Source organism: Ascidiella aspersa, chromosome 4 (genome assembly GCF_963924565.1).
Source record: "Ascidiella aspersa chromosome 4, kaAscAspe10.2, whole genome shotgun sequence".
NCBI lineage: Eukaryota > Metazoa > Chordata > Ascidiacea > Phlebobranchia > Ascidiidae > Ascidiella > Ascidiella aspersa.
The window spans coordinates 24,970,048-24,979,252 of NC_139450.1; the positions used below are offsets into that span (position 1 = coordinate 24,970,048).

General features: G+C 38.7%; 26 non-coding genes and 23 pseudogenes across 26 annotated transcripts; all 49 read right to left on the reverse strand.

Moving 5' to 3' along the window:
- Positions 1–18: 18 nt before the first annotated feature.
- Positions 19–137, reverse strand: LOC146157019 (5S ribosomal RNA). The gene has a single exon (XR_014496468.1). It is a non-coding gene; the product is annotated as a 5S ribosomal RNA (ribosomal RNA).
- Positions 138–201: 64 nt separating this feature from the next.
- Positions 202–320, reverse strand: LOC146157020 (5S ribosomal RNA). The gene has a single exon (XR_014495870.1). It is a non-coding gene; the product is annotated as a 5S ribosomal RNA (ribosomal RNA).
- A 65-nt stretch (positions 321–385) lies between these two features.
- On the reverse strand, positions 386–504 carry LOC146157021 (5S ribosomal RNA). Its single transcript, XR_014498328.1, has one exon. It is a non-coding gene; the product is annotated as a 5S ribosomal RNA (ribosomal RNA).
- A 65-nt stretch (positions 505–569) lies between these two features.
- LOC146157022 (5S ribosomal RNA) lies at positions 570–688 on the reverse strand. The gene has a single exon (XR_014495419.1). It is a non-coding gene; the product is annotated as a 5S ribosomal RNA (ribosomal RNA).
- A 64-nt stretch (positions 689–752) lies between these two features.
- Positions 753–871, reverse strand: LOC146157023 (5S ribosomal RNA). Its single transcript, XR_014497426.1, has one exon. It is a non-coding gene; the product is annotated as a 5S ribosomal RNA (ribosomal RNA).
- A 74-nt stretch (positions 872–945) lies between these two features.
- On the reverse strand, positions 946–1,064 carry LOC146157024 (5S ribosomal RNA; annotated as a pseudogene).
- Positions 1,065–1,129: 65 nt separating this feature from the next.
- On the reverse strand, positions 1,130–1,248 carry LOC146157025 (5S ribosomal RNA). Its single transcript, XR_014496373.1, has one exon. It is a non-coding gene; the product is annotated as a 5S ribosomal RNA (ribosomal RNA).
- Positions 1,249–1,309: 61 nt separating this feature from the next.
- Positions 1,310–1,428, reverse strand: LOC146157026 (5S ribosomal RNA). The gene has a single exon (XR_014497020.1). It is a non-coding gene; the product is annotated as a 5S ribosomal RNA (ribosomal RNA).
- Positions 1,429–1,595: 167 nt separating this feature from the next.
- On the reverse strand, positions 1,596–1,714 carry LOC146157027 (5S ribosomal RNA; annotated as a pseudogene).
- Positions 1,715–1,778: 64 nt separating this feature from the next.
- On the reverse strand, positions 1,779–1,896 carry LOC146157028 (5S ribosomal RNA; annotated as a pseudogene).
- A 63-nt stretch (positions 1,897–1,959) lies between these two features.
- Positions 1,960–2,078, reverse strand: LOC146157029 (5S ribosomal RNA). Its single transcript, XR_014495420.1, has one exon. It is a non-coding gene; the product is annotated as a 5S ribosomal RNA (ribosomal RNA).
- Positions 2,079–2,142: 64 nt separating this feature from the next.
- LOC146157030 (5S ribosomal RNA) lies at positions 2,143–2,260 on the reverse strand (annotated as a pseudogene).
- Positions 2,261–2,323: 63 nt separating this feature from the next.
- On the reverse strand, positions 2,324–2,442 carry LOC146157031 (5S ribosomal RNA; annotated as a pseudogene).
- Positions 2,443–2,515: 73 nt separating this feature from the next.
- LOC146157032 (5S ribosomal RNA) lies at positions 2,516–2,634 on the reverse strand (annotated as a pseudogene).
- A 74-nt stretch (positions 2,635–2,708) lies between these two features.
- On the reverse strand, positions 2,709–2,827 carry LOC146157033 (5S ribosomal RNA). The gene has a single exon (XR_014497142.1). It is a non-coding gene; the product is annotated as a 5S ribosomal RNA (ribosomal RNA).
- A 64-nt stretch (positions 2,828–2,891) lies between these two features.
- On the reverse strand, positions 2,892–3,009 carry LOC146157034 (5S ribosomal RNA; annotated as a pseudogene).
- Positions 3,010–3,072: 63 nt separating this feature from the next.
- On the reverse strand, positions 3,073–3,191 carry LOC146157035 (5S ribosomal RNA; annotated as a pseudogene).
- Positions 3,192–3,264: 73 nt separating this feature from the next.
- On the reverse strand, positions 3,265–3,383 carry LOC146157036 (5S ribosomal RNA; annotated as a pseudogene).
- A 74-nt stretch (positions 3,384–3,457) lies between these two features.
- Positions 3,458–3,576, reverse strand: LOC146157037 (5S ribosomal RNA; annotated as a pseudogene).
- Positions 3,577–3,640: 64 nt separating this feature from the next.
- On the reverse strand, positions 3,641–3,759 carry LOC146157038 (5S ribosomal RNA). Its single transcript, XR_014495421.1, has one exon. It is a non-coding gene; the product is annotated as a 5S ribosomal RNA (ribosomal RNA).
- A 64-nt stretch (positions 3,760–3,823) lies between these two features.
- Positions 3,824–3,942, reverse strand: LOC146157039 (5S ribosomal RNA). Its single transcript, XR_014496341.1, has one exon. It is a non-coding gene; the product is annotated as a 5S ribosomal RNA (ribosomal RNA).
- A 65-nt stretch (positions 3,943–4,007) lies between these two features.
- Positions 4,008–4,126, reverse strand: LOC146157040 (5S ribosomal RNA). Its single transcript, XR_014497374.1, has one exon. It is a non-coding gene; the product is annotated as a 5S ribosomal RNA (ribosomal RNA).
- A 74-nt stretch (positions 4,127–4,200) lies between these two features.
- On the reverse strand, positions 4,201–4,319 carry LOC146157041 (5S ribosomal RNA; annotated as a pseudogene).
- Positions 4,320–4,393: 74 nt separating this feature from the next.
- Positions 4,394–4,512, reverse strand: LOC146157042 (5S ribosomal RNA; annotated as a pseudogene).
- A 64-nt stretch (positions 4,513–4,576) lies between these two features.
- On the reverse strand, positions 4,577–4,695 carry LOC146157043 (5S ribosomal RNA). Its single transcript, XR_014495422.1, has one exon. It is a non-coding gene; the product is annotated as a 5S ribosomal RNA (ribosomal RNA).
- A 64-nt stretch (positions 4,696–4,759) lies between these two features.
- LOC146157044 (5S ribosomal RNA) lies at positions 4,760–4,878 on the reverse strand. Its single transcript, XR_014496401.1, has one exon. It is a non-coding gene; the product is annotated as a 5S ribosomal RNA (ribosomal RNA).
- A 65-nt stretch (positions 4,879–4,943) lies between these two features.
- Positions 4,944–5,062, reverse strand: LOC146157045 (5S ribosomal RNA; annotated as a pseudogene).
- A 65-nt stretch (positions 5,063–5,127) lies between these two features.
- LOC146157046 (5S ribosomal RNA) lies at positions 5,128–5,246 on the reverse strand. The gene has a single exon (XR_014497117.1). It is a non-coding gene; the product is annotated as a 5S ribosomal RNA (ribosomal RNA).
- Positions 5,247–5,310: 64 nt separating this feature from the next.
- LOC146157047 (5S ribosomal RNA) lies at positions 5,311–5,429 on the reverse strand (annotated as a pseudogene).
- Positions 5,430–5,503: 74 nt separating this feature from the next.
- LOC146157048 (5S ribosomal RNA) lies at positions 5,504–5,622 on the reverse strand (annotated as a pseudogene).
- A 64-nt stretch (positions 5,623–5,686) lies between these two features.
- LOC146157049 (5S ribosomal RNA) lies at positions 5,687–5,805 on the reverse strand (annotated as a pseudogene).
- A 64-nt stretch (positions 5,806–5,869) lies between these two features.
- LOC146157050 (5S ribosomal RNA) lies at positions 5,870–5,988 on the reverse strand. Its single transcript, XR_014497789.1, has one exon. It is a non-coding gene; the product is annotated as a 5S ribosomal RNA (ribosomal RNA).
- A 73-nt stretch (positions 5,989–6,061) lies between these two features.
- Positions 6,062–6,180, reverse strand: LOC146157051 (5S ribosomal RNA; annotated as a pseudogene).
- Positions 6,181–6,254: 74 nt separating this feature from the next.
- LOC146157052 (5S ribosomal RNA) lies at positions 6,255–6,373 on the reverse strand (annotated as a pseudogene).
- Positions 6,374–6,447: 74 nt separating this feature from the next.
- On the reverse strand, positions 6,448–6,566 carry LOC146157053 (5S ribosomal RNA). Its single transcript, XR_014497799.1, has one exon. It is a non-coding gene; the product is annotated as a 5S ribosomal RNA (ribosomal RNA).
- Positions 6,567–6,630: 64 nt separating this feature from the next.
- LOC146157054 (5S ribosomal RNA) lies at positions 6,631–6,749 on the reverse strand. The gene has a single exon (XR_014495565.1). It is a non-coding gene; the product is annotated as a 5S ribosomal RNA (ribosomal RNA).
- Positions 6,750–6,813: 64 nt separating this feature from the next.
- LOC146157055 (5S ribosomal RNA) lies at positions 6,814–6,932 on the reverse strand. Its single transcript, XR_014497800.1, has one exon. It is a non-coding gene; the product is annotated as a 5S ribosomal RNA (ribosomal RNA).
- Positions 6,933–6,996: 64 nt separating this feature from the next.
- LOC146157056 (5S ribosomal RNA) lies at positions 6,997–7,115 on the reverse strand. Its single transcript, XR_014495566.1, has one exon. It is a non-coding gene; the product is annotated as a 5S ribosomal RNA (ribosomal RNA).
- A 64-nt stretch (positions 7,116–7,179) lies between these two features.
- LOC146157057 (5S ribosomal RNA) lies at positions 7,180–7,298 on the reverse strand. Its single transcript, XR_014495886.1, has one exon. It is a non-coding gene; the product is annotated as a 5S ribosomal RNA (ribosomal RNA).
- Positions 7,299–7,362: 64 nt separating this feature from the next.
- On the reverse strand, positions 7,363–7,481 carry LOC146157058 (5S ribosomal RNA). The gene has a single exon (XR_014497826.1). It is a non-coding gene; the product is annotated as a 5S ribosomal RNA (ribosomal RNA).
- A 64-nt stretch (positions 7,482–7,545) lies between these two features.
- Positions 7,546–7,664, reverse strand: LOC146157059 (5S ribosomal RNA). The gene has a single exon (XR_014495423.1). It is a non-coding gene; the product is annotated as a 5S ribosomal RNA (ribosomal RNA).
- A 74-nt stretch (positions 7,665–7,738) lies between these two features.
- Positions 7,739–7,857, reverse strand: LOC146157060 (5S ribosomal RNA; annotated as a pseudogene).
- Positions 7,858–7,922: 65 nt separating this feature from the next.
- Positions 7,923–8,041, reverse strand: LOC146157061 (5S ribosomal RNA). Its single transcript, XR_014495424.1, has one exon. It is a non-coding gene; the product is annotated as a 5S ribosomal RNA (ribosomal RNA).
- Positions 8,042–8,105: 64 nt separating this feature from the next.
- LOC146157062 (5S ribosomal RNA) lies at positions 8,106–8,224 on the reverse strand (annotated as a pseudogene).
- Positions 8,225–8,298: 74 nt separating this feature from the next.
- On the reverse strand, positions 8,299–8,417 carry LOC146157063 (5S ribosomal RNA; annotated as a pseudogene).
- A 64-nt stretch (positions 8,418–8,481) lies between these two features.
- Positions 8,482–8,600, reverse strand: LOC146157064 (5S ribosomal RNA). Its single transcript, XR_014497801.1, has one exon. It is a non-coding gene; the product is annotated as a 5S ribosomal RNA (ribosomal RNA).
- Positions 8,601–8,664: 64 nt separating this feature from the next.
- On the reverse strand, positions 8,665–8,783 carry LOC146157065 (5S ribosomal RNA). The gene has a single exon (XR_014495425.1). It is a non-coding gene; the product is annotated as a 5S ribosomal RNA (ribosomal RNA).
- Positions 8,784–8,857: 74 nt separating this feature from the next.
- On the reverse strand, positions 8,858–8,976 carry LOC146157066 (5S ribosomal RNA; annotated as a pseudogene).
- A 65-nt stretch (positions 8,977–9,041) lies between these two features.
- Positions 9,042–9,160, reverse strand: LOC146157067 (5S ribosomal RNA; annotated as a pseudogene).
- Between the last annotated feature and the right edge of the window lie 45 nt (positions 9,161–9,205).

The following is a 9,205-nucleotide window of genomic DNA, read 5'->3' on the forward strand; positions in this document are numbered from 1 at the left end:
ACTTAAATAAATCATATTTGCCTACGACAATTGGTATTCCTAGGCGGTCACCCATCCAAGTACTAACCAATCCCGACGTTGATTAACTTCCGAGATCGGACGAGATCGGGTGCATTCAACCTGGTATGGTCGTAAGCAGTATTTCTCAACATTTTACGTCTAATCTATTTAAAAAAGTAAAAACTTAAATAAATCATATTTTGCCTACGACAATTGGTATTCCTAGGTGGTCACCCATCCAAGTACTAACCAATCCCGACGTTGCTTAACTTCCGAGATCGGACGAGATCGGGTGCATTCAACCTGGTATGGTCGTAGACAGTATTGGTCAACATTTTTAGGTCTAATCTATTTAAAAATGTAAAAACTTAAATAAATCATATTTTGCCTACGACAATTGGTATTCCTAGGCGGTCACCCATCCAAGTACTAACCAATCCCGACGTTGCTTAACTTCCGAGATCGGACGAGATCGGGTGCATTCAACCTGGTATGTTCGTAGCCAGTATTGGTCAACATTTTTTGGTCTAATCTATTTAAAAATGTAAAAACTTAAATAAATCATATTTTGCCTACGACAATTGGTATTCCTAGGCGGTCACCCATCCAAGTACTAACCAATCCCGACGTTGCTTAACTTCCGAGATCGGACGAGATCGGGTGCATTCAACCTGGTATGGTCGTAGACAGTATTGGTCAACATTTATGGTCTAATCTATTTAAAAATGTAAAAACTTAAATAAATGATATTATGCCTACGACAATTGGTATTCCTAGGCGGTCACCCATCCAAGTACTAACCAATCCCGACGTTGCTTAACTTACGAGATCGGACGAGATCGGGTGCATTCAACCTGGTATGGTCGTAGACAGTATTGGTCAACATTTTTTGGTCTAAAATCTTTAAAAATATTAACATTTAAATATATTTGAAAAATCATATTTTGCCTATGACAATTGGAATTGCTAGGCGGTCACCCATCCAAGTACTAACCAATCCCGACGTTGCTTAACTTCCGAGATCGGACGAGATCGGGTGCATTCAACCTGGTATGGTCGTAGCCAGTATTGGTCAACATTTTTTGGTCTAATCTATTTAAAAATGTAAAAACTTAAATAAATCATATTTTGCCTACGACAATTGGTATTCCTAGGCGGTCACCCATCCAAGTACTAACCAATCCCGACGTTGCTTAACTTCCGAGATCGGATGAGATCGGATGCATTCAACCTGGTATGGTCGTAAGCAGTATTTCTCAACATTTTATGTCTATTCTATTTTAAAAATAAAAACTAAAAAATCATATTTTGCCTACGACAATTGGTATTCCTAGGCGGTCACCCATCCAAGTACTAACCAATCCCGACGTTGCTTAACTTCCGAGATCGTAGGAGATCGGGTGCATTCAACCTGGTATGGTCGTAGACAGTATTGGTCAACATTTATGGTCTAATCAATTAAAAATGTAAAAACTTAAATAAATCATATTGTGCCTACGACAATTGGTATTCCTAGGTATGGTCGTAGCCAGTATTGGTCAACATTTTTTGGTCTAATCTATTTAAAAATGTAAAAACTTAAATAAATCTTATTTTCCCTACGACAATTGATATTCCTAGGCGGTCACCCATCCAAGTACTAACCAATCCCGACGTTGCTTAACTTCCGAGATCGGACGAGATCGGGTGCATTGAACCTGGTATGGTCGTAGACAGTAATCGTCAACATTTATGATCTAATCTATTTAAAAATGTAAAAACTTAAATAAATCATATTGTGCCTACGACAATTGGATTCCTAGGCGGTCACCCATCCAAGTACTAACCAATCCCGACGTTTCTTAACTTCCGAGATCGGACGAGATCGTGTGCATTCAACCTGGTATGGTCGTGGACAGTATTGGTCAACATTTATGGTCTAATCTATTTAAAAATGTAAAACTTAAATAAATCATATTGTGCCTACGACAATTGGTATTCCTAGGCGGTCACCCATCCAAGTACTAACCAATCCCGACGTTGCTTAACTTCCGAGATCGGACGAGATCGGGTGCATTCAACCTGGTATGGTCGTAGACAGTAATCGACAACATTTATGGTCTAATCTATTTAAAAATGTAAAAACTTAAATAAATCATATTGTGCCTACGACAATTGGATTCCTAGGCGGTCACCCATCCAAGTACTAATCAATCCCGACGTTTCTTAACTTCCGAGATCGGACGAGATCGTGTGCATTCAACCTGGTATGGTCGTGGACAGTATTGGTCAACATTTATGGTCTAATCTATTTAAAAATGTAAAACTTAAATAAATAATATTGCACCTACGACAATTGGTATTCCTAGGCGGTCACCCATCCAAGTACTAACCAATCCCAACGTTGCTTAACTTCCGAGATCGGACGAGATAGGGTGCATTGAACCTGGTATGGTCGTAGACAGTGTTGGTAAACATTTTTTGGTCTAAAATCTTTAAAATGCCAACATTTAAATATAGTTTAAAAATAATATTTTGCCTATGACATTTGGTATTGCTAGGCGGTCACCCATCCAAGTACTAACCAATCCCGACGTTGCTTAACTTCCGAGATCGGACGAGATCGGGTGCATTCAACCTGGTATGGTCGTAGACAGTATTGGTCAACATTTTTTGGTCTAAAATCTTCAAAAATGTTAACATTAAAATATATTTTATAAATCATATTTTGCCTATGACAATTGGTATTCCTAGGCGGTCACCCATCCAAGTACTAACCAATCCCGACGTTGCTTAACTTCCGAGATCGGACGAGATCGGGTGCATTCAACCTGGTATGGTCGTAGACAGTAATCGTCAACATTTATGGTCTAATCTATTTAAAAATGTAAAAACTTAAATAAATCATATTGTGCCTACGACAATTGGATTCCTAGGCGGTCACCCATCCAAGTACTAATCAATCCCGACGTTTCTTAACTTCCGAGATCGGACGAGATCGTGTGCATTCAACCTGGTATGGTCGTGGACAGTATTGGTCAACATTTATGGTCTAATCTATTTAAAAATGTAAAACTTAAATAAATCATATTGTGCCTACGACAATTGGTATTCCTAGGCGGTCACCCATCCAAGTACTAACCAATCCCAACGTTGCTTAACTTCCGAGATCGGACGAGATAGGGTGCATTGAACCTGGTATGGTCGTAGACAGTGTTGGTAAACATTTTTTGGTCTAAAATCTTTAAAATGCTAACATTTAAATATATTTTAAAAATAATATTTTGCCTATGACAATTGGTATTGCTAGGCGGTCACCCATCCAAGTACTAACCAATCCCGACGTTGCTTAACTTCCGAGATCGGACGAGATCGGGTGCATTCAACCTGGTATGGTCGTAGACAGTATTGGTCAACATTTTTTGGTCTAAAATCTTCAAAAATGTTAACATTAAAATATATTTTATAAATCATATTTTGCCTATGACAATTGGAATTCCTATGCCGTCACCCATCCAAGTACTAACCAATCCTGACGTTGCTTAACTTCCGAGATCGGACGAGATCGGGTGCATTCAACCTGGTATGGTCGTAAGCAGTATTTCTCAACATTTTACGTCTAATCTATTTAAAAAAGTAAAAACTTAAATAAATCATATTTTGCCTACGACAATTGGTATTCCTAGGCGGTCACCCATCCAAGTACTAACCAATCCCGACGTTGCTTAACTTCCGAGATCGGACGAGATCGGGTGCATTCAACCTGGTATGGTCGTAGACAGTATTGGTCAACATTTATGGTCTAATCTATTTAAATATGTAAAAACTTAAATAAATCATATTGTGCCTACGACAATTGGTATTCCTAGGCGGTCACCCATCCAAGTACTAACCAATCCCGACGTTGCTTAACTTCCGAGATCGGACGAGATCGGGTGCATTCAACCTGGTATGGTCGTAGCCAGTATTGGTCAACATTTTTTGGTCTAATCTATTTAAAAATGTAAAAACTTAAATAAATCATATTTTGCCTACGACAATTGGTATTCCTAGGCGGTCACCCATCCAAGTACTCACCAATCCCGACGTTACTTAACTTCCGAGATCGGACGAGATCGGGTGCATTCAACCTGGTATGGTCGTAGACAGTATTGGTCAACATTTTTTGATCTAAAATCTTCAAAAATGTTAACATTTAAATATATTTTATAAATCATATTTTGCCTATGACATTTGGAATTCCTATGCGGTCACCCATCCAAGTACTAACCAATCCCGACGTTGCTTAACTTCCGAGATCGGACGATATCGGGTGCATTCAACCTGGTATGGTCGTAGACAGTATTGGTCAACATTTTTTGGTCTAAAATCTTCAAAAATGTTAACATTTAAATATATTTTATAAATCATATTTTGCCTAAGACAATTGGAATTCCTATGCGGTCACCCATCCAAGTACTAACCAATCCCGACGTTGCTTAACTTCCGAGATCGGACGAGATCGGGTGCATTGAACCTGGTATGGTCGTAGACAGTATTTCTCAACATTTTACGTCTAATCTATTTAAAAAAGTAAAAACTTAAATGAATCATATTTTGCCTACGACAATTGGTATTCCTAGGCGGTCACCCATCCAAGTACTAACCAATCCCGACGTTGCTTAACTTCCGAGATCGGACGAGATCGGGTGCATTCAACCTGGTATGGTCGTAGACAGTATTGGTCAACATTTATGGTCTAATCTATTTAAAAATGTAAAAACTTAAATAAATCATATTGTGCCTACGACAATTGGTATTCCTAGGCGGTCACCCATCAAAGTACTAACCAATCCCGACGTTGCTTAACTTCCGAGATCGGACGAGATCGGGTGCATTCAACCTGGTATGGTCGTAGCCAGTATTGGTCAACATTTTTTGGTCTAATCTATTTAAAAATGTAAAAACTTAAATAAATCATATTTTGCCTACGACAATTGGTATTCCTAGGCGGTCACCCATCCAAATACTAACCAATCCCGACGTTGCTTAACTTCCGAGATCGGACGAGATCGGGTGCATTCAATCTGGTATGTTCGTAGCCAGTATTGGTCAACATTTTTTGGTCTAATCTATTTAAAAATGTAAAAACTTAAATAAATCATATTTTGCCTACGACAATTGGTATTCCTAGGCGGTCACCCATCCAAGTACTAACCAATCCCGACGTTGCTTAACTTCCGAGATCGGACGAGATCGGCTGCATTCAACCTGGTATGGTCGTAGACAGTATTCGTCAACATTTATGGTCTAATCTTTTTAAAAATGTAAAAACTTAAATAAATGATATTATGCCTACGACAATTGGTATTCCTAGGCGGTCACCCATCCAATGACTAACCAATCCCGACGTTGCTTAACTTCCGAGATCGGACGAGATCGGGTGCATTCAACCTGGTATGGTCGTAGACAGTATTGGTCAACATTTTTTGGTCTAAAATCTTTAAAAATGTTAACATTTAAATATATTTTAAAAATCATATTTTGCCTATGACAATTGGTATTGCTAGGCGGTCACCCATCCAAGTACTAAGCAATCCCGACGTTGCTTAACTTCCGTGATCGGACGAGATCGGGTGCATTCAACCTGGTATGGTCATAAGCAGTATTTCTCAAAATTTTACGTCTAATCTATTTAAAAAAGTAAAAACTTAAATAAATCATAATTTGCCTACGACAATTGGTATTCCTAGGCGGTCACCCATCCAAGTACTAACCAATCCCGACGTTGCTTAACTTCCGAGATCGGACGAGATCGGGTGCATTCAACCTGATATGGTTGTAGACAGTATTCGACAACATTTATGGTCTAATCTGTTTAAAAATGTAAAAACTTAAATAAATGATATTATGCCTACGACAATTGGTATTCCTAGGCGGTCACCCATCCAAGTACTAACCAATCCCGACGTTGCTTAACTTCCGAGATCGGACGAGATCGGGTGCATTGAACCTGGTATGGTCGTAGACAGTGTTGGTAAACATTTTTTGGTCTAAAATCTTTAAAATGCTAACATTTAAATATATTTTAAAAAGAATAATTTGCCTATGACAATTGGTATTCCTAGGCGGTCACCCATCCAAGTAGCAACCAATCCCGATGTTGCTTAACTTTCGAGATCGGACGAGATCGGGTGCATTCAACCTGGTTTGGTCGTAGACAGTATTGGTCAACATTTTTTGGTCTAAAATCTTTAAAAATGTTAACATTTAAATATATTTTAAAAATCATATTTTGCCTATGACAATTGGTATTGCTAGGCGGTCACCCATCCAAGTACTAACCAATCCCGACGTTGCTTAACTTCCGAGTTCGGACGAGATCGGGTGCATTCAACCTGGTATGGTCGTAGACAGTATTGGTCAACATTTTTTGGTCTAAAATCTTCAAAAATGTTAACATTTAAATATATTTTATAAATCATATTTTGCCTATGACAATTGGAATTCCTATGCGGTCACCCATCCAAGTACTAACCAATCCCGACGTTGCTTAACTTCCGAGATCGGACGAGATCAGGTGCATTCAACCTGGTATGGTCATAAGCAGTATTTCTCAACATTTTACGTCTAATCTATTTAAAAATGTAAAAACTTAATTAAATCATATTTTGCCTACGACAATTGGTATTCCTAGGCGGTCACCCATCAAAGTACTAACCAATCCCGACGTTGCTTAACTTCCGAGATCGGACGAGATCGGGTGCATTCAACCTGGTATGGTCGTAAGCAGTATTTCTCAACATTTTACGTCTAATCTATTTAAAAAAGTAAAAACTTAAATAAATCATATTTTGCCTATGACAATTGGAATTCCTATGCGGTCACCCATCCAAGTACTAACCAATCCCGACGTTGCTTAACTTCCGAGATCGGACGAGATCAGGTGCATTCAACCTGGTATGGTCATAAGCAGTATTTCTCAACATTTTACGTCTAATCTATTTAAAAATGTAAAAACTTAATTAAATCATATTTTGCCTACGACAATTGGTATTCCTAGGCGGTCACCCATCAAAGTACTAACCAATCCCGACGTTGCTTAACTTCCGAGATCGGACGAGATCGGGTGCATTCAACCTGGTATGGTCGTAAGCAGTATTTCTCAACATTTTACGTCTAATCTATTTAAAAAAGTAAAAACTTAAATAAATCATATTTTGCCTACGACAATTGATATTCCTAGGCGGTCACCCATCCAAGTACTAACCAATCCCGACGTTGCTTAACTTCCGAGATCGGACGAGATCGGGTGCATTCAACCTGGTATGGTCGTAGACAGTATTGGTCAACATTTATGGTCTAATCTATTTAAAAATGTAAAAACTTAAACAAATCATATTGTGCCTACGACAATTGGTATTCCTAGGCGGTCACCCATCCAAGTACTAAGCAATCCCGACGTTGCTTAACTTCCGAGATCGGACGAGATCGGGTACATTCAACCTGGTATGGTCGTAGACAGTATTGGTCAACATTTATGTTCTAATCTATTTAAAAATGTAAAAACTTAAATAAATGATATTATGCCTACGACAATTGGTATTCCTAGGCGGTCACCCATCCAAGTACTAACCAATCCCGACGTTGCTTAACTTCCGAGATCGGACGAGATCGGGTGCATTCAACCTGGTATGGTCGTAGACAGTATTGGTCAACATTTTTTGGTCTAAAATCTTTGAAAATATTAACATTTAAATATATTTTAAAAATCATATTTTGCCTATGACAATTGGTATTGCTAGGCGGTCACCCATCCAAGTACTAACCAATCCCGACGTTGCTTAACTTCCGAGATCGGACGAGATCGGGTGCATTCAATCTGGTATGTTCGTAGCCAGTATTGGTCAACATTTTTTGGTCTAATCTATTTAAAAATGTAAAAACTTAAATAAATCATATTTTGCCTACGACAATTGGTATTCCTAGGCGGTCACCCATCCAAGTACTAACCAATCCCGACGTTGCTTAACTTCCGAGATCGGACGAGATCGGGTGCATTCAACCTGGTATGGTCGTAGACAGTATTCGTCAACATTTATGGTCTAATCTTTTTAAAAATGTAAAAACTTAAATAAATGATATTATGCCTACGACAATTGGTATTCCTAGGCGGTCACCCATCCAATGACTAACCAATCCCGACGTTGCTTAACTTCCGAGATCGGACGAGATCGGGTGCATTCAACCTGGTATGGTCGTAGACAGTATTGGTCAACATTTTTTGGTCTAAAATCTTTAAAAATGTTAACATTTAAATATATTTTAAAAATCATATTTTGCCTATGACAATTAGTATTGCTAGGCGGTCACCCATCCAAGTACTAACCAATCCCGACGTTGCTTAACTTCCGTGATCGGACGAGATCGGGTGCATTCAACCTGGTATGGTCATAAGCAGTATTTCTCAAAATTTTACGTCTAATCTATTTAAAAAAGTAAAAACTTAAATAAATCATAATTTGCCTACGACAATTGGAATTCCTAGGCGGTCACCCATCCAAGTACTAACCAATCCCGACGTTGCTTAACTTCCGAGATCGGACGAGATCGGGTGCATTCAACCTGGTATGGTTGTAGACAGCATTCGACAACATTTATGGTCTAATCTGTTTAAAAATGTAAAAACTTAAATAAATGATATTATGCCTACGACAATTGGTATTCCTAGGCGGTCACCCATCCAAGTACTAACCAATCCCGACGTTGCTTAACTTCCGAGATCGGACGAGATCGGGTGCATTCAACCTGGTATGGTCGTAGACAGTATTGGTCAACATTTTATGGTCTAAAATCTTTAAAAATGTTAACATTTAAATATATTTTAAAAATCATATTTTGCCTATGACAATTGGTATTGCTAGGCGGTCACCCATCCAAGTACTAACCAATCCCGACGTTGCTTAACTTCCGAGATCGGACGAGATCGGGTGCATTCAACCTGGTATGGTCGTAGCCAGTATTGGTCAACATTTTTTGGTCTAATCTATTTAAAAATGTAAAAACTTAAATAAATCATATTTTGCCTACGACAATTGGTATTGCTAGGCGGTCACCCATCCAAGTACTAACCAATCCCGACGTTGCTTAACTTCCGAGATCGGACGAGATCGGGTGCATTCAACCTGGTATGGTCGTAGCCAGTATTGGTCAACATTTTTTGGTCTAATCTATTTAAAAATGTAAA